Consider the following 21,212-nt stretch of genomic DNA (forward strand, 5'->3'; position numbering starts at 1 on the left):
TATTTGATGTGACTTGCAATTGTAAAACTCTATATAAATAAAATGTTATTGTTTCAAATTACTGCATATTATTGTGTGAATAATGCAATGTTGATTTTCGATCCAAAGTTGTTTGTTTCTATAATTTAAGAAAACTGAAAGACTTTTAATCTTCATTTTAATTAGTTTCCTAGGCTACCAAGATCAAAGATTTGTTTACCTATCTGACAAATTTCTATTGAAAAATACTTTCCACAAGAGTTAAACTGGTCTTCAGACAGAAGATATAGGTCTATTGCCAGGATTACAGGATTTCCTTCTAATTCAGTAGAATCTGACAGAATTTGTCCTTCACCAGAATTGGCACTCACCTTTGGAAATCCAGGTCACCTTTGTGCCATGAGAAGTCATCAGACTTTTTTGTATAAGAATGGAATAAAGATGTACCTTTAATAGCTTAAAACTCCTATAAAGGTTTTGGGGACAAAATTAAAGCAACATTTTTTTTTTGTTTGTTTGTTTTTCTAGTGGGAGTAGGCAATAACACAGAATCAGCAAAAGCATTGTTTGTGTAGAAGATAATACAAAATCTGAGTATTGAAAGAAACTATTTTATGGGACAGAAGTAATGGGGGATAGCAAGTGTAATGGTAAAACAAAAAAGAGATAGGGAATAATAAAAAGGCTAGAAGTCTAAATCTATCTTGACTTCAATTTCTTCAGCTGCAACATGAATCAGAATAGATAATATGTATTTGTTCCCTCCTGTTTAAATATCTATGATACTTTGGTCTAGAATCCTTCTAATATCATTGAATAATTTCCACTCAATACATACATATGTTTTTGAAATTTTTGACTCAGAAAAGAATCTCTGAAGAGATTATTTAAAATCACATAGGTGATAACTGGCATAACTTGAATGGGAACACATGCCTTTGGACTACAAATCCATTGTTATTTTGACTGCACTATATTTGAATCTTTCATTGTAGCTTCACTATACTGTGTTTCTTTTAAATAGGAAAGACTGGAGGGAGGGAGGGAGGAAAGGAGAGAGGGAAGAAGGAAGGAAGGAAGAAAGGAAAGAAGGAAGGAAGGAAGGAATGAAGGAAGGAAGGAAGGAAGGAAGGAAGGAAGGAAGGAAGGAAGGAAGGAAGGAAGAAAGGAAGGAAGGAAGGAAGGAAGAAAGGAAGGAAGGAAGGGAGGGAGAAAGGGAGGGAGGAAAAAACAAAGGAATGAAGGAAGGAAAAAGGAAGAAAAGAAAAAAGAAGGGAGGGAGAAATGGAGGAAGAGAAGAACAAAAGAAAGAAAAGAGGAAGGGAGACTGGAAAGGAGGAAGAAAGAGGGAGAGAGAGTGAGCAAGAAGGAAGGAAAAAAAAAACAAATAATAATAAATAAGTTAATGAGCAGATAAAGAGAATTTCTGACTGAAAAGGGATTAAGAATTACTTCTGTGCTTCAATGCTGGGAAGTGCTTAAAGCAATGAGTAACACAATGGAATATGCCAAAAGATAGCATTTTCCTTAGAAACTGTTTCATGAATTTATAATCATTTCCCTCCTACTTGAGAAACTTCTGCTTTGATATTGTGCAGTATGATGCTGAGTAACATATGAGCATCTCATAAGTAACAACCAAATGAACTTCTTATGTTTTCTGCTTGACTGCCTGTGATTCTGAATTGTCTTTTACAATAGATATAACAGATGGATTCATAATGTGTAGTTAGTAGTGAAATAAAGGGGTGATTTCAAGAATGTCCACTGTAGCATCAAAACCGTGCTATCAGATTTGAAGGTTTCCCCTATCCTGCTTTTCCCTTCCTCTTGGTCTCTCTTTCTCTCTCTGTCTCTTTCTCTGTCTCTGTCTTTGTCTCTCTCTGTGTGTCTTTCTTTCTAGTTTCTTCTTGTAGCACACAAAAAGAATGAAAACAGGGAAGAGAAGGAAATCCAAAGCAATGGCAGTTAGGAAGAGAGAGGACCCTTCTTCATTAGAAAAGATAGATCCAGTTTCCAGTATCATAGCTTATCATTACAACAGAGTTCAATTATGTTTTAGTCTCGTTTTTGTCTACGATGTTGCAATAATTGTATCCATCATTTTCTTGGTTCTACTCCCCTCATTTTGTATCAATTTAAACAAGTCTTCCCATGTATCTATGAGATCTTATTTATTGTTTCCTAATGAAGCAATAATATTCCAGTAAATTATATACCACAAGATTTAATGTTGATATCTTTTCAGAAACAGGTTATGCTTGGAATACATTGAACACTCCAGTCAATAAAAGATCAAAACTGTGGGTGACCACAAAAGGCAATGGAGAAATATATGATGGACACAATAGATTTTGCCAAATGTGATTTTGATATAAAAAGTAGCATAAAAAAGAAAGGGAATTCCAGTCAAGTAGGAATAAATATGATACAGTGGAAAGACCAATAGCTATGGAGCCATGACCATATGTGTCCACTGAATAAAAAGAACCTGACATGCTAAACAGATCCTTTTTAATAAAATTATCAGGCAATATAGGAACTTATATGTATGGCTTTTAATCACCATGGTTAGTGGGGGAGTTTACAAGATTGAAGTCATGCCTCCATTTTTATGTAGCAAACAGTTTAGAATTTTTTTAGGGACTCATAACATTTTTGATCAATATTAATTATAAAGGTACTACCAAAAAAGGTATTTGTGTTTATTCATTGTTTGGATGCTGCATGAACATGAGGTTTTCTGAATGTATTTCAAATGAATGGGAGGTTACTATAATAGCATTCTCTTCCCCCATTGCTTTTATGACATTAATTTTCTGAAACTGTCTATATCATGTGATTATTTTCAAATATTTTTATTGATTTACCTGAGAATAATACTTGCGCGCGCGTGCACACACACACACACACACACACACACACACACACACTAACAGATTTTCTGACCAACATGAAAGCGAAACTAATTTTCATGCAAATTATACAAAAGCTATTTAATAAAAACCGGATACTACCAGTACCAACTAGTTCTTTCAAATACATAATTGTTTTAGATAGGAGAGCATCTGAGACACTACCAATTTCACAAAGTTGCAAGAAAAATGCTTTGTAAACTGTAAAGAGTGATAGAAATGTGAATTATTAGTGATAAGACAATTATTGGGATGGTAATGATATTGAACATTTTTGTATATGTGAATCTTTGTTGAATTGTGAACAATTTATAGTGATTTTTCATAATTTGGCATATCCACGCTATTACATTCTGAAGAATATTTCATTACAAATAAAACATTATTGCTGCTTCCAATCAATGTTCCTAAATACTAGCTTTTTAAAAAAATGTTTATTTTTATGCTAATAGACATACTTAAAAGTGATATGAATTCTAAAAGAAAGGACCAAATCTATATGAAGATGATGAAGTTATAAAATACTTGCATGAGAAAGTGTTTATGAGAGAGACATCATAAGCCCAATTTGATGGAAGGCCATCTCTTTCCTTCCTTTCATTGCAAAACTTTAAAAAAAAAGTATTGCAATCTTTACTTATCTATCATTTCACCATCATCTCTCTTCAAACCTTCACAACTAGACTCTGCCTCAATTATTCTTCTAAAAATGCACTTCTCCAAACCAAATAGATGTTTCCTAGTCCTCATCCTCCTTGACTTTCTTGCTGTCTTTTCTGCTATTATCTCTCCTTTATGCTTTCTTTTGGATACACATTTCTCCCCTGACTTCATAAATAATAGATTCTTTATCTACTTTACAGTGTTCCTTATTTGTCTCCTTTCCCTTCCCACACTGGCAATGCCACTGCTCATCAAGATTGTGTTTCCTTCTCTTTTCTCTACACTTGGGTTACATGAATTAGCCTTACAGATACAAAAATTAGGAAGTCATGGTTAGGCAATAATTCATCTTCAAAAGCTGTAAGCATCTTGGAGTAAAGTGGATCAATATAAGTTAATTGTGTGTTGTGGCAGGGGAAAAATGTAATACTATTATAGTCCTTATTAGGACATATACAGATTCTTGAACTAGGAAGAATCTGTTGGCCTGAATAGATACTATCTGGGGTATTTTATATACTATTAGTCACCACATTTTAGAAAAAATTTTATTATCTAAAACATCCACAGTCATTCTACCAGTATCTTGAAACATTTCAAGATCTTGTCATTTTACCAATGGAAGGAATTAAGGATGCTTAAGCTGGAAAAGTGAAGATATTAGATAAGAAAGGGAGAAACATTCAGATTTGAAGGCTTATTAAATAAAAGCATATTCAATGAGTAATAGTTGATTGTAGAAAGAACTACAAGAAATAGGTAGAATTTGCAAAAAAGGCAAATTTTGGCTTAATGGATTACCTCAAGTAATATAGAGTTCCCCCTTTTTTGAAGACCTCCAAATAAAGACTGTTTAAATGTTTATCAGATGTGTTCTATATGGGATTCTTATTCAGTTTTGAGAGAGACTAGAGGCTTCTGAATTCCTTTCTAACTCCGAGCTTTTATAATGTCTTTTTCTTTGTCATCTTATTCTCTCCCAGGGTTTTATCCCTTAACTCTTCATAGATGTTCGTAGATCCACAACTCTAGTTTCTCCCAAACATCAAACTATTAATTTTCAATGATTTTCATGACTTGGAAATATTATTATAACCTCCAATTGAATATATCCAAAGCTAAACTTAATATCTTGATTCCTCTCTTTTTTGACTTCCTTATCTATTTATGTCTGTGGCATTCCCCATTAATCTAATCATCCAAATTTGTTACATCATTGCTATTATTGATTTTCTCAGATATATACTTGTTAACTCCTTCCCCACTCCTTTTAGAATCTCATTGGAATGTACAATCCTTGAGAGATGTAACCAGCTTTTTAGAAGTTTGGGGAGTTGATGTTTTCCTCCTTTTCTTTGTATCTCTAGCACTTAGTATGGTGTCATATTAAGAGCTTAAAAAATGTCTATTGACTTGTCTGTCTCACTCTCTCAATAACCAATTCATTTTTGAACCTAATGAATCCTTTTCCCAATACTACTTTCAATTTCATTTCCTCCTCTCTTCTCCTACCACAACCATTCAATTCCAGATTCTCATTAACATCTTTCTGCTTTACAGTACCTTTCTTATTGATTGGTCTTCTTATTTCCATTTGTTTCCCCCAAAAATTCATAGTTTATTCTGAAAACCAGCTCCTGGTCTCAAAATTGTTGATTAATGAAAGAATGCTTTAGAAATTATTGACTCTAACCCTTTTAGAGATGAGAAAATTGAGTCTGAGAGGAGAAATTACTTAAAGTCATAGCATTATTTAATGACATAACTTATACTCAACAAGCCTAGAAATATGTCCATAATACATTGCTTCCTTTAAAGTCTTCACAAATAGATTCACCTTTAAAATTGCCAGTTTCATAATAGGAAGAGAGGGTAAAATGCTTAATTCAGTATAGTGATTGGACTTCTGTGATCTTGTGACTAGATGATGGAGAAAACAAGAATATGACTCATAATTTAGGATTTGGAAGAGAGAAGGAAGCAGACATATGAGAGAATGGCCCAGTATTCTGTTATCAGTTAATCAATTCACACACACACACACACACACACACACACACACACACAAACCATTAAATACCTACTATGTGCCAGATAGCCAAAGTTTTTCTTTTTCTAGAACATTATGAGAGTTAGAGACTTGTTTGGGGGAAATAGAAGATTTCTTAAACTGTGAGCTTTTGCTTTATGATCTAAGTAAAAAAGGGAAACACTTTTTAGAGCAGGGAAAGAAACCTGCTAAACTCAGTATGAGGTCCACATGATTTGGAGAAGTTATTCATAATAATAGCCAAAAAAAAAAAAAAAAGCTTATTGTAACCAGAGTTACTGCCTGAATACTTCTATCATCCATCCCATAAAACCAAAGTTATTGTTAATGGCAAGACATATATTTGGGGATAGTGAACAGAAAGAAGAGAGGCAGGCTTCAGCCCAGAGAAGGAGGTGAATACAGACATTTCCCGGACACAGCAACATTCTGGAACCAGAGGAGAGAGCATTTGTTTTGCCATTGTCTGCATTTCTGCCCTGTACTCTAACATGAATAATGGTAAACGTTTTGCTAGACTGGAGGATATTCCAGGGAAATTGGAACTGCAATTCTGCGGAGTTTCATAATTCTCTGTGCAGTTCTGTGTCAAATTGTTTGTTTAAAACCAGTTTATTTTGCCTTATTGGTCCTAGATAGTCCCTTTAGTTGAAACATTTCTATTCCCTTGCTTAAGAATTTTATATTTTTATTGTTTTGTTAAAAAAAAAATGTGCTGACTTGTTCTATGTATATGAGCTATTTTTTTTAATTATTTAAATTACTCCAATGCCTTTACAAGAAGGTTTAGGGAACAGAATAGCTCTTTCTTTAACTTCCCTTATCTTATTTCTGTCACCTCAAATCCACTAATACAGTTTCAACAACCTCCCTAGATAAGTTGAAAAAAATATTTCTCCATTTTTCTTCAGTCAATTTCTTTTTTCTCCATGGGAGAAAGTAGGTATTCAGAAAGAATGGGTTCTCTTAAGCAAGGAAAATGCCAAGTTAAATGGCAATGAATGTCTAATCTCTCTGTGAAATGAGGCATAATCCCCATAGATGTTGGTGACCACTAGGAATAATGCCATTATGAGGGTGATCTGCTACCTCTTATTGTAGTTTATTCCATTTCTATGCAGTTCTAATTACAAAGAATTTTTTTTCCTTGACATAAATCTAAAATCCTGTTTTTCTCCAAGTTCTTCATTTGTTTCTCCCATTCTTAATTACCAACTTAGGGGACCCAGCAAAACAAGTCTAATTCTTTCTCTAAAAAATGTCAAATATTAGAAGAGAATACTCGACTCTCCTCCCTCTCCCTAACTCTACTGCCAAATAGTGCTTGTTGTCCTTTGTACTCAAAGAAGACCAAAATGACATCACGATGTTAAAGTCAAGTTACAGCATGTCTGACTGTGGTTGATCAGACCAATGTGACCTCAGAATCCTCCATCACAGATCAGATATAAATAGTCCCTATGAATATTTGGGGTTGCTTCTCTAATTTTATCTCATGTTTCTCTGACTACTTTAATTGTGCTTTGCTCATAGAGCACAGCACCTTCTCTGATGAGAGCACACCATGCTAGGGAGGGGGGTCCTGTATCAGTATAATTGATCAATTGATCAATAACGATGAATTCTGAAATTCTTAAGAGAGACCTTGAGAGAGTCTTTATATTTTTTTCTCAATACCTTTTAAGCCCATGCATTGGCAGAGCTAACTCAGTGATTGGGAGGCTCCAAAGGAAAGTGTGGGAGAGGAGCAGTATTAAACTGACTACCAAACTGAAGATCTATAGAGCTGTTGTGCTGACCTCATTGTTGTATGCCTATGAAAACTAGATAGTATACCAGCTACATGCCAATAAATTGAATTACTTCCATTTGAATTGTCTTAGGAAGATTCTGAAGATCATCTGACAGAATTAGTTACCAGACACTGAGTTCCTTTCTTGAATTAAACTGTCAAGTATTTCAACTCTACTTCAGAAAGCCCAACTCCACTGGACTGACCACATTGTTCAAATGCCAAATGTACACTTACTAAATGTATGTGTGTATGTCTCTCTTCCCTGTGTGTGTGTGTGTGTGTGTGTGTGTATACACAGATATTTATACATATACATGTATATTTATATCTATTTATATGTGTGTTGATAGATATAGTGAGATATATTATGGAATTAAATATATACTTTACCCAAAGACTTTTATGGAGATTTTACACAAGATGCCCACATGATGGGCATCAGAAGAAGTAATACAAGGACACTATCAAGGTCTCTTTTAAAAACTCTGGAATTGATTGCATGATATGGAAAACACTAGCACAGGACTGTCCAGCATGGTGTGCCTAATCAGAGAAGGTGCTACTCTCTATGAGCAAAGCAAAATTGAAGTAGTCCATAAGAAATGAAAGATCCTCAGATTTAGAGAATCCATCTCAAATGTTCCTGGACTACTTGAGTCCAACTTGTGAAAGTTTAGAGCTTTCTAAATTCACATTGGTTTGATCAGCTATAGTCGAATGCACTGTAAATTGACTCTAACATAGTGATATCATTTTGAATCTCTTCAAGAACAAAAGATGACTATTCTACATAGGAAAACAGTAGCTAGATTTTGCTTTTTCTATCTCTACAATATTTCTTCCATTTTATTGCTTATTCCTACTTAGAGCCTCGACCTTAGTTTAGCCCCTCATCACCTCTTGCCTAGATTATCATCACTTTCCCTCAAATCTTCCCCCATCCACCACCCACATTTTTACAAAGTAATTTCCTTGACACAAAGATCTGACCATCTAACTCAATATCTCTTACTCAATAACTCAATAATTACCAGTAGCTTTCTAATAGCTCCAGCACAAAATCTAAGCCCTTCTATTTGTCTTGAAAACCTTTTAGACTCTAACCCCGATCTTTTTTTTTTTTTCTTTTTGATACTTGGACATCATTCCCACTACGGTACTACCTTTTGTTCTTTATATATAGTATTCCATCATCCATTTATTTTCCATTACTCCCATCCTCTATGGCTAAAATTTATGTCCTCTTTGCTGCTTCATAAAAATCTCTATTTTCTTTTTTTTTTCCCTTTTATTAAAGCTTTTTATTTTGCAAAACATATGCATGGACATTTATTCAACATTAGCGCTTGCAAAACCTTGTCTTCTAATTTTCCCTCCCTTTCCCCACTCCCTTCCCTAGATGGCAAATAGTCCAATACATGTTAAACATGCTAGAAATATTTGTTAGATCAAATATATACCTACATATTTATACAGTTATCTTGCCACACAAGAAAACCAGAAAAAAGAGAAGCAAAATAAAATGCAAGCGAACGACAACAAAAAGAGTAAAAATGCTATGTTGTGAACTAAATTCAGTTGCTATAGTCCTCTCTCTGAGTATAGATGGCTCTCTTCATCACTGAACAGTTGGAACTGGTGTGAATCTCACTGTTGAAGAGAGCCACATCCATCAGAATTGATCATCTCATAACCTTGTATAATGATGTGTATAACAATCTCCTGGTTCTGCTCATTTCACTTAGCATCAGTTCATGTAAGTCTTTCCAGGCCTTTCTGAAATCATCCTGCTGGTCGTTTTTTACAGAGCAATAATATTCCATAATATTCATATACCATAACTTATTCAGTCATTCTCCAATTGATGGACATCCATTCAGTTTCCAGTTTTTTGCCCCTACAAAAAGGGCTGACACAAATATTTTTGCACATATAGGTCCCTTTCCCTCTTTTAAGATCTCTTTGGGATATAAGTCCAGTAGGAATACTATTTAGTCAAAAGATATGCACAGTTTGATGACTCTTTGGACTAAAATCTCTATTTTCAAGATGCAACACAAGCTCTGCCTTTTCCATGAAACTTTTTCTTATTTTTCCTTCCCCAGATGCTATTACCCTCCTTTCCAAAATACTTTATATTTAACTACTTTGAATTTATTTGCATTTATTCTTTAAATATTTGTTTTATACTTGCATATACTATATCTGTATATGTACATGTATGCTCATCTATAGACATATATGTGAATTTATATATTACATATAAGATGTGAATATGTATAAATCCACAGTTTTGTTTATATCTGAAGTACTTGGTCAAACCTTGAAACTGCCTTTGAGGAATCACATGGATAAACTTAAATACAGAAGAGAAAAGCTGAAATCGTTAGAGAACTTCAGACCATGCCATATAAGCATCCTTTGAAAAACTCAGTATACTCATATTTCATCTGGAGAAGCAGAGACTTGGAAGAGACATGGTTATTGTAAGTCAATCAACCAACATCTATTAAGCACTTACTATATTCCAGATATTATGCTAGAATATAAATACAAAAGATAAAATAATCTCTAAGGGAAGAATCTCATATTCTAATAGGAGAAATAATAAACAAATTTTGGACAGGAAAAAAAAATTGGTTAATTAGAGAAGGGTTTCACAGGATAGATTTAAATTGAATCAGGGTCTTGACTTGTCTAGAATGTCTAGATGTCTAGAATATAGAAAGAATGCTCTATAGATAAAGTTTCCATTAGGAAAATTTCTCTTTGGTACCAATTTATATTGAAGCAGATCCTTATTTTCATTAAATCTGCTTTTCGAATGACTAATCCTTCAAAATGTCATAGATATACACTGATTCATCAATCATGTTAACAGCAAGATTTGAACTTAAGTCTATTTACTTCCAGTTCAGATTTCTTTCTATTGTTAGATATAACATTTACTCATCCCCCCTTCCCTCCCCCCCATTTTTGTTAAAGTCTTTCCTGACTTGTTTTAGATTATGGGAAATTTCCCCCAGTAGAATATAAACTCTATAGGCAGAGACTGTTCAATATTTGACCTTGAATTTCTGAAACCAAACACAAGGCCTAAAACATTACAGGCACTTATTAAAAGTTAACTGAATTTGAATGAATTGAATTGAAGTGAGATGAAAGTTCTGGAAATGAAAGGAACTGAATGTCTCTTCTAGCTAGTTTTCTGTGGACCTGCTAGGGACTCTGAATCCATATAGCATGTACACTGGCAGCTGGCCACAAATAGAGCCAACTGAACTGTTTCAAACTTGCTTGCCCCTATATACTGATTGAAACATGTCTGATGGAAAAGCTCAGAAAATGGAGGAAATGACTCATTTTGTTCCTCAATGGTTAGGTCATTAGATCGAAGGGGGTCAGATTATTTATTTACAACAGCTCTATCATTCTCTTTCCTTATCCCAAACCTTATCACCACAAATGCTGGGGATTTTAAGAAATTCAAAAGACACTTCCTTCAGGGAGCTTACTGTTTAATAGGAGGCACAATTTGCAGACATCTATGTACAGGCAATTCAGAAATCATTTTACCATGCAAAATCTCACAACAAAAGCACTGAGGTTTGGAGAAAATCGTGTTAGAGGCATAACACTCAAAATCTTTAACATTGATTTAAGGGAAGAAACTTCTAAAAAAGATAGTAACAGTGTTTCATACATGTTAAGTGGTTAAGAAAGGCATAATATGACAAAATTCTCCTTGACGTCAGAGACTATAATTTGCCCTTTTTGTATCCTCATTTTTATCATGATGCCTAGCACATAGTTGGAACTTAATTAGCATTTATTGATTGATTGGGTGGGCAAGCAGCTGCTCAAGCTGTGCTCCAAGCTATTCTGGGTAGTCCAAAGTAACTCAGGCCTCAAGGCATGAGAGAAGGGAATAAGAGTGAGGGAGGGGGAAAAGTAGTCTAAAACCAGCCCTCAATAATTACAACACTTTCTCTTGACAAAGAACTAAAGTTTACTTGTAAAAGTGAGTACCACAAGAGTTGTGGTTTGTGAATTATTTTGAAACAGTACAGTTGTCTGTGTTCTCTTTTTCTCATTTGCATTTTGCTCAAAATGTTCCCTAATAAATCAATCATGTTGGGACAAATTCACATTTTTGAAATGGTAATACAGAACTGTCTGTTCAAGCAAGCTCTATACAGCCTAATTTGGAAATAATAAGCAGTTGAGACATTAGAATTAAGAGAATTCCAGAAAAGGCTTCTGGTAAGAAGATGGGATTTTAGCTGAAACTTGAGAGAAACTAGGCAAGTCAAGAGGTAAAGATAGGATGGGACATTTCAGATACAGGGTATAGCCAGTGAAAATGCCCAGAGTTGCCAGATGGAGTGTCTAATATGACAAACAGCAAGGAGGCTAATTTAATTGGCTAGAACTCTATGTCTATGTGGGGTGGGATGGAGATAACCTGAGGAGGGGGTTGGAAAGACCATCCTCTCAAATGGTGTAAGAAAACTAGAAAGATTGAAATAGAAGCAGGTGATGAAGAACTTTGAATACCAAATGCAATATTTTATATTTGATCCTGGAAATGATTGGGAGCTACTAGAGTTTATTGAACATTGTGGTAATCTGGTCAGATATGAACTTTAGAAAGATCCCTTTGAATTGTCATTTTTAATATATTAGCTCAACCTACCCATGAGAAATTGGTACTTTTCCAATTGTTTAGATCTGACTTTATTTGTGTGAGAAGCATTTTGTAATTATGTAATTGTGTTCTTGGGTTTATCTTGGCAGATAGATGCCATATCATCTGTAAAGACCTGTAATTTATTTCCTCGTTGCCTATTCTAATTCCTTTTTCTTTTCTTATTGCTAAAGCCAAAATTTTCTAGTACGATGTTAGAAAAATCCCTTTGGTACCTGATCGGAGAATGGACTGGATAGTAGAGAGACTTGTAGTAGGCCAGACCAATCAGTAGGCTGTTGCAATAATGCAAGTTTAAAATTGTTAGGGCCCATATCAAGAAGCTTTGCAGTTTCAAAAGAGAGATGTCCCATAGGTAAATCAAGGGTATTTGGCAATAAATTACATAAAGTATGGGGAATAAAGTGTTAGAGGAGAAAATGAGGAGTTGAGGGTGATACCCAGGTTGTGTCTCTGGGTGAGACGGAGGATAGTGGTGCTCTTGACAATGATAGTTAGAAGATGAAAAAGTTAGAAAGAGAAGAGAATTTTAGAGAAAGATAATTTTATCAGCTTTGTCCATGTTGAGTTGAAACTGTCTACAGGACATCCAGTTCAAAATGCACAATTGGCAATTGGAGATGCAAAACTAGAGGTCAGCAAAGAGGTTAAAGCTAGATTTTAGAATCATCATCAGAGTTATAAGTGAAACAATAAATCAAAAATTTTAGAATTTCAACCTTATAGTCAGGAACCCATAGATTAAAGTCATGCTTGTGAGGTACCACAAATAAGTCTCATACACTAGTGTCTGACTTTAAATTGTCAATAGGTGGCCTAACTACTATATTTGAGAGAGTTTTCACATGAGGAGGTACATAAAATAATAAAATATCAGGCCTATAACCATCTGCCACTACCACCATCTTTCCGAAAGCAACTGAATCCCTGTGAGAGCTGTTACATTATGTGCTTCTGATACTTTATAGCATCACCCTCTTGGTACAGGCAAAAAGCTTCTTTTAAATCAAACTCATCTGTTATATTCCTTCATCCAATCAATATTTCAGGATAAAATAAGTAGATACAGAATATATTAGTGGTTTAAATAATTTTTAGTTTCCTCAGACAGGTTTGTAGATCAAAACAAAAATAAAATCCTCCAAAATGTAGATTCCATTGTTTAGAGGAACTTTGAGGTATCCTAGAAGGTTGTGTAACTGTATATCCCAAAAACATTTTAATTCAGCATATTCAAAACTGAGCTTATTACCTTCCTCTCCAAAATCTACCTCTCACCTGATTTTTGCTAATTCTGTCAAGGTTATCAAGATGACTTCCAGTCACCAAAGATCAATTCAAAATTCAATTCAATTCAATTGTGATTTACCCCTCTAACTATCTAAACTATCTCTTTAAATTTAATCAGTTGCTAAATCTTATCATCCGCATTCCCGCAATATATCTGATACTTATTCCTTTTTTTCTGCTCATAAACACACCTCAATAGGTCATGATGCTTCTGAAGTACTAGAACAGAATGATAATTGGTCTTTCTACTTTATTTCTCCTTTCTCTAATCCACCTTGTACAGACATAGCTCCCAAGTGACTGATCACTTGGCCTCTGTGCCTCAGTAAAGTCCCATGATACTCTTGCTTTTAAAATCAAATAGATCTTGTTTAGTTTATAAAACTCTTCACAAACTTGGCCTCAATCTATCTTTTAATCGTTAATACACATTACAACCTATTTTGTAATCTCTGATCCCACCAAACTAATCACTGTGTTGCTTCTCACCCATGACAATCCACCTTCCACCTCTATGAATTTGCTCTGGTTGTCCCCCATGCTGTGCCTGAAATTTAATCCTAAAGTGGGGAATGCAGATCTCTGCTCTTTACAGTCTCTTATTTCCTTCCAAACTCTACTCAGATGAAACCTCATATAGAAGCTTTTTCTAATTTCCCCAGTGCTAATATTCTCTTTTAAAGCAAAACAAAATAAATAAACAACAACAAAGCACAGGCTCATATTTATTTTGTATATGCTTATGAGTATTTTTCTTTCCCAATAGATTATAAACTCATTGAGAGAAGAGACGGTTTTATTTCTGCCTTTGTATCACTAGAGTGAGAATGCCTGGAATGGCATAAGTATTAAATCATACTTGTTGATTTACTGACTGATTGATGTAAACGATTGCTTTCAAGGTTAAAGGAATAGAAATTCAACATCAAACAAACAAACAAAAAGAGAGATCATCTTTAAAAGAGAGCATTACAGAGTTCTGGTGCTCTTGCAGGAATTTCCCAGAAAAAAAAAAAAGTTATATATATATCTATATATCTATATATATGTATGTATGTGTGTATATATATATATATATATATATATATATATATATATATATATATCAATTGGAAACTTTAGGGGTACATTAACTACTTTCCATTAATATATGCTAGCTAAGACTTTCTAAAAAAGCTATTGAACTCAAACAGAGCAGATATTTTTGCCTGGGTGTTGATTTCTCATAGGCTTTCATTAGCTGTAGGCTTCATGCGGGTCAGAGCCATCTGCTTCCCTTCAGGGGCCTCTCCAGTAGAGGTTCTCTGCCACAAAATGATACTCAGAGTTCCAAGTACATCCAACCTTGTTCTTAAACAACTTGTCCTCAAAATATCCTGTTTTCTTTTCTTTTTCTTTTTCTTTTCTTTTCTTTTCTTTCTTTCTTTTTTTTTTTTTGAGAGCTTTTAAAAAATGCTAGATATTCTCAGGGCTTATAGGACTTAAAAAAGCCCAAAGCCCTTTTAATTAAAGGTAAATAAGAGCAAGGTGTTTGGAAAAAATCAGGGGCTGTCCTTCTACTATACTACAGTGCTAGGAAAAGTGATGGAAAAGGACTATTTGGAAGAAACTGTTTATTTGTTTTTCACTGCATAATCAAGCCAAGAGGTATATACCAGAAAGAAATCTTAGAAGTCATCTGTTCTTTATCTTAATTTCAGAGAGGAGGAATCTGAGGCTCATAGAGATCAACTGATTTATCCAAGATCATGAAAGTAACGAAATGTAAAGCAAGAATTTTAATCCCAATCTTCTGACTCCAAACCTAAAACAAAAGTCAAGAAAACCTGAGTTCAAATCCTACTCCAGCCATTCATTAGATGTGTCACCTTGTCAGGCCATACAGTTTTTTGAAGTTTCACTTTTTTCATTTAGAGATTTAAGAGTAATGATACCTTGTAGTACTTATTCCATAGTATTGAAATAATGTATGGAAAACTTTTTGCAAATTTTAATGATCTTTAAATTGCCAGTTATTATTATTGATTCCAAGGTCCTGGGCTATTTTAAGAAAACAACAATAATATGGTATATTGTTTAGGAGAAAGTGGATAAATTAAATCATGGTTATTTAAACTTGGTAAAGATTTATTAGAGTTTTAAAGGGGGCACTATTTTCCAAGAGGCAACAGATTTTAGGTACATTTGAAAAGATTGTTTTTATTTGTTTGGTTTTGTTTTGTTTTTCCTTGATTTTAAGCCTGAATATATAATTTCTGAATCCAGTTTCTTTTTTCCTTATCACACTCTCATCTGTACCCCATAGTTACCTATTTGTCATCAAGAATATACAAAGGACAGGTCAGAAAGTAGATAATCCAAGCATTTCTATTTATAGGCACACTTATATTTGTCTGACCTGAAGAGGGAGCAGCATGGTAAGGAGGCAAGGGACTCAGTAAAACACTCACAGGCTCCATGTGCAACCTGGATTTTTCAAATTTGTTTATCTAGTAATCATTCTTATATTTTGGACTTTTCCTTAGTATGAATTATTAATATTACCTATGGCAATTTTTCATATATATAATTTTCAGGTTGGAAAAGGACTTTGAGATTATTTATTCTATTTTTACTTTTATTGATGTGAAAACTGAGACATCATAAAGGGACAGATAGCTATTAGCATCAGTACGATGTGATATATGTGTGTGTGTGTGTCCAGGATGTATACACACACACATGCACACAAATACAACTGTTTATTTATTTTAAAGTTATAATTTGGTGTATATATAATTTTATCATTTATTAAAGATGAAAGCAAATTTGCATATTAATGAGATGGATGCCCTTGGTTGTTCTTACATAAAGAATTAAAACTTGTATGAATATTTAATACTTTTTACTGTTTCCAAATTTATCACAAACCCCACATTCAGTTATATGATCCCATAGGGGATAATGGCCCACAGTTTAAGATACTTTGGTTTAGATGGCTTTTTTACATCTCTTTTAGACATAAGATTATAGAAAGAAGCTCTTCTTCCATACTATAGACAAGTTTTTTAAAGTATTTAAATATATATTTTAAATATTTGCCATTTAGCAGCCACCATTGCAGTGTGTCAGACTAAAAAAACAAAAAATTAAATTGCTCCTGACCACAAAGAGCTAATATATATATATATATATATATATATATATATGTGTGTGTGTGTGTGTAGATATATACATATATGTGGATGCACACATATGTGTATGTGTGTATATACTATACCAAATACCTAAGTGCAAGGAATTTTTTGTGGAGGGAGGAAGAGTCATTAGCAGCTCTGTATGTATATGAGGAAATGTTTTTGATAATTATTTTTTCTCTCTTTTCTTTCTTTCTTTCATGTAATGGGCTGAAGCTAGAGTTGATGCACTGAGGTCCCGAGCATGTGAGGCTAAATAAAAATTGGACAATACTCTACTAATATATGCTTGGAGAAAGAATGGCCCCACCCACTCTCTGTGCAAGTTTTGATGTGTTGTATAGGAAATGATGTAGAGATGATTTGGTGCGTGGAGCAAGAGAGACAGAGGCACTGCTGGCCAGGTTCGTGTTGCGACTGCTCTCACTTCGTATTGCCATTTCCCCTTCACCTCCGCAAAGAATAAAGATCAAGGATTTTCCTTTAACCTGAATTTCTGACTCCGGCTGATTTTAAAATATGCAGTCATCACATTTGGCACTCATTGTGGAACCAAGGACCCTATTTTCACTGAAGAAGTCTCCAGTGACCAGGAAATTAGGTGAGTATTTTAATAGACAAACAGGGAACTTACTTTGTTAAGGGCTAAACTAGTAACCTTTTCTGGCTGAAATGGGACAGATGTTAGGAAAAGTTTCTGCTCCATCTCCACCCCCACTCTCACCCCTGCCCTGAAGTGGCGCTATATAAAGCATGCTTAAATTGATAGAAGGACAAGGCTTACTTATAACTTGGGAACAGATAGCTAGATTTCTGGGTACATTAAAACACACCTCCCCTTGGTTCTTAGAGGAGGAGCAAATCTCTCCAGATAAGATTAATAGGATAACAGCTCTCTGAATATTACAATGAAAAAGGTCCTCATTCAATTTCCATTGAAGCATTCTATGTATACAATATAACACAGTTGGCCTTAAAGAATCCTGCTAGTTATAGAAAAATGAAAACTTCTAGGAACAGCCAGATGAGGAAGTGTGAGGAAAAAGAGGAAGACAATGAACAGATTAATGACCATATCCCCACAGGGCATGGAGATTTAAGTGAGGCTCAAGGGTGTGGTGACTTTCCATCACACCAGGAAGCTTCAACCCTGCCTATGGAGCAGATAATTGACCCAACCCCATCAACTCCACCTTCTAGGATGGAGGGAGGGGGGTGAGGGGCAATGACACCACCAGCACCTCCCCCCCTCAGCATCCAACCACTCCTATGAGTAGATTGCAAAAGGCACTACTCAAAGCCTTGGAAGACTGAAAAGATGTAAATAGTTAAGACCATATATTTTTCCTATGATTCAACAGTTTAACTCTTCAGGTCAAGAAAGTAGAAAATATGCTCCTTTTGATATAGAAATCCTCAAAGACCTGAAAAAGGCTTGCACCCTTTATGGGGCTACATTAGCTTATGTTAAGATATTATTACAGAATTTGGCTTTTGAAATATTAACCCCTAATGACTAGAAATCTTTTAGCAAAGGTATGCCTAGAACCTGGACAAAACTATTTGTGGCTTTCTGAATATAGTGACCTCTGTAGGATACAAGCCCAACAAAATAATCAAAGTGGAGTTCATACTCCAATCACCTATGACCAACTAACAGGTGTAGGTTCTTATGAAGACATCACAGTACAGATTAATTATTCCATAGCAGCATATGAGCAAATTGTTGCTGATGCTATTAAAGCGTGGCCTTCTCTCTACAATAAATGACACAAGGGTCAAATGAACCCTTTGCTGACTTTGTGGGACATTTGCAGACAGCTATCACAAGAACTAAGGGTGAAAATGCAGTAACAGACATTTGATGAGGCAATTTGCTAAGGAAAATGCTAATGAGGTTTACAGAAGAATTATATTAGGACTGTACAAGGATGCGCTTTTAGGGGAGCTCATAAGACACTGTGTCAGTGGGCAAAAATGCCTTTTATAGCCAGGCTATGATGCAGACTTCCCAAGATCTGAACATGGGAAGACAGGGTCCCTTTTGGCAAGGGACTTCTTGGGATACTTGTCAATGCTTTCAATGTGGTAAAAGTAGGGCATCTGAAAGCTCAATGTTGGTATAAAGACAGAATGAGAAAACAGGGTAGGAGAACAAGACTTAATACTCCATGTCCAAAATGCAACAGAGGCTTCCATTGGGCCTCAGAATGTAGACTGCTTCAGGGAAATGGGATGAGGGGTCCAGCCCAAGGGCCCAAGGCAAAAAAATACTTGGGGGATGATGGTAGCTGATAGTGAACCTAGAGAGTGCCTAGAAGTCCAGTATCCAGACATGACCAGTCAGAAAGCCATTTGATGGGAGAACGGGATTACACAATCAATCAGCCAGGAAGCAACCTGATGGGAGAAAGGGATTACTATTGGGGAGAATAGAGTTGTATGCAGCTGGGACAACTGAGATACCCCATGGAGAAGTGAAATCTGTTCCTCTCCAGCCTATGGATCCCTTGCCTCCAGGCACAGTAGGCTTGACCATTTCACCTCCTGAGAGTATGTACAAAACAGTGTCCATCCACACACTGATGTGGGAAACTGGGGAATGTATAGATAATATCCCAGTCACTAATACAAGTAGACAATGTGTGACTTATCACCCAGGAGAAGTAGTAGGATCAGGTCACTGACGCCTAATAAGCAATCTGGTGATAGTCACCCAGATTCTGCCTCCAAGCCACAAAATCCAGGAATATACTGGACAGCATCTGTGACAGCTGACCGACCTATGCTCACGATCTATATAAATGGCCTACCATTGAAAGGATTGGTAGACACAGGTGCAGATCGTACAGTCATTAGAGGTGCCAACTAGCCCAGTCACTGGCCAAAGATTGAAGCAGACACCTACATGTTTGGCATAGGAGGATCAATATCAGCTGAAGTTAGTGCTGTCCCTATGAGATGGAGTTTTGAAGGCAAAACAGGAGTTTTTACTCCTTTTATAGTTGAAAAAATCCCCATCAATCTATGGGGAAGAGACATTTTACAACAATTAGGATTAAAAATGAGTACTTCAGTTTTTTAGGCAGGGCTGCTATTGAAGGGCTGCCAACACTTTCACCTGTTCCTATCCAATGGAAAACTCATACACCAGAGTGGATAGAACATTGGCCCTTAGATAGCAATAAAATTCAGGCCTTAGTAGATATAGTACAGGAGCAACTTGACCAAGGACACTTACAACTTTCTCTAAGTCCTTGGAATTCCCCAATATTTGTTGTAAAACAGAAATTTGAAAAATGGAGGATGTTGGCTGAATTAAGAAAGGTAAATGAACAGATGGAAACTATGGAAACTCTTTAGCCTGGACTTCCATCTCCTATCAGTTGCCTAGAGAATGGCCTCTTTGGATTATAGACATTAAGGATTGTTTCTATTCTATCCCTCTAGATAAAGAAGATATGAAAAGATTTGCCTTTTCAGTGCCTAGCGTTAACTTAGCTGAGCCTTATAAAAGATATGAATGGACAGTTTTGCCACAGGGAATGAAAAACAGCCCGACTATGTATCAAATGTATGTTGCTGCTCCTCTTATTCTAGTAAGAAAAGTATTTCCAAAAGTAATGTTATTTCATTATATGGATGATATATTGGGATGTGCACCTGAGGAACAAATGTTAGAAGCATGTCTACAAAAGACCATAGAAACACTAAGGAATTACAAATTGCACATAACTCCAGAAAAAATTCAAAAACATACTCCTTTTCAATATTTAGGATATGAAGTATACCCTAAGGTGCTTACAGTACAAAAACAGTCCTTAAGAACAGAGAAGTTAAACACCTTAAATGATTTTCAGAAATTGATAGGAGATATCCAATGGATGCATCCAGTCTTTGGCTTGACTACTTATCAATTGCAACGTTATATGATATTTTATATATTGCGTTATATGATATTTTAAGGGAAGACAGTGCTTTAAATTCACCACGTCAGCTTGCAAAAGAAGCTCAAGAGGCTTTGAGAGAAGTTGAACTGGCTTTACCAATGTGGTTGAAAGAGTCATTCAAAAACCCTTGGAAATATCTGTTTTTTGCTATACAGGAGGCACCCACAGCAGTCCTTTATCAAGGAGACAATGTGATAGTGAGTGAACCTCCCAGCACAACCAGAACAAAGCCTTACTCCTTACCCAGGGCTTGTGGCTAGAATTTTATTAAAGGCCATTAAGTGAGCAGTACAATTATCTGGGACAAGACCTGACAAGATATACACCTTTTATACGAATACATAAATTAATGTGTGTTGAGACCATCCCAGAGTGGCAAATTTTATTAGCCACGGCTCCAAATTTTACACACGGGTCTCCATTAAAGATAACCAGACTATTACATAATTGGCAATGGATTCTTGAAGAAAAGGTTTCTAAAGTTCTTCTTAAAGGACTGACTATCTTTACAGATGCATCCAAACATAATATTTGTGCTGTATACTCTTGTGACTTAACTATAAAGAGAGTAGTCAGAACTCCTTTTCAGTCCACTCAGCAGAATGAATTGTGTGCAATCATTCTAGCTCTTACTTATTATCCAGGAGATATAAATATAATATCTGATTTGGCCTATTCAGCAGGTG

General features: G+C 35.3%; 1 long non-coding RNA gene across 1 annotated transcript in view; it reads left to right on the forward strand.

Annotated features, from left to right (window-relative positions):
• Positions 1 to 21,212, forward strand: part of LOC127550515 (uncharacterized) — a 132,540-nt gene that overhangs the window by 19,492 nt on the left and 91,836 nt on the right. The window contains exon 2 of the long non-coding RNA XR_007950879.1: positions 16,793 to 17,177. This is a non-coding gene — a long non-coding RNA (uncharacterized LOC127550515). The remainder of the gene's footprint in view (positions 1 to 16,792; positions 17,178 to 21,212) is intronic.

This window comes from Antechinus flavipes, chromosome 2 (assembly GCF_016432865.1).
Source record: "Antechinus flavipes isolate AdamAnt ecotype Samford, QLD, Australia chromosome 2, AdamAnt_v2, whole genome shotgun sequence".
NCBI lineage: Eukaryota > Metazoa > Chordata > Mammalia > Dasyuromorphia > Dasyuridae > Antechinus > Antechinus flavipes.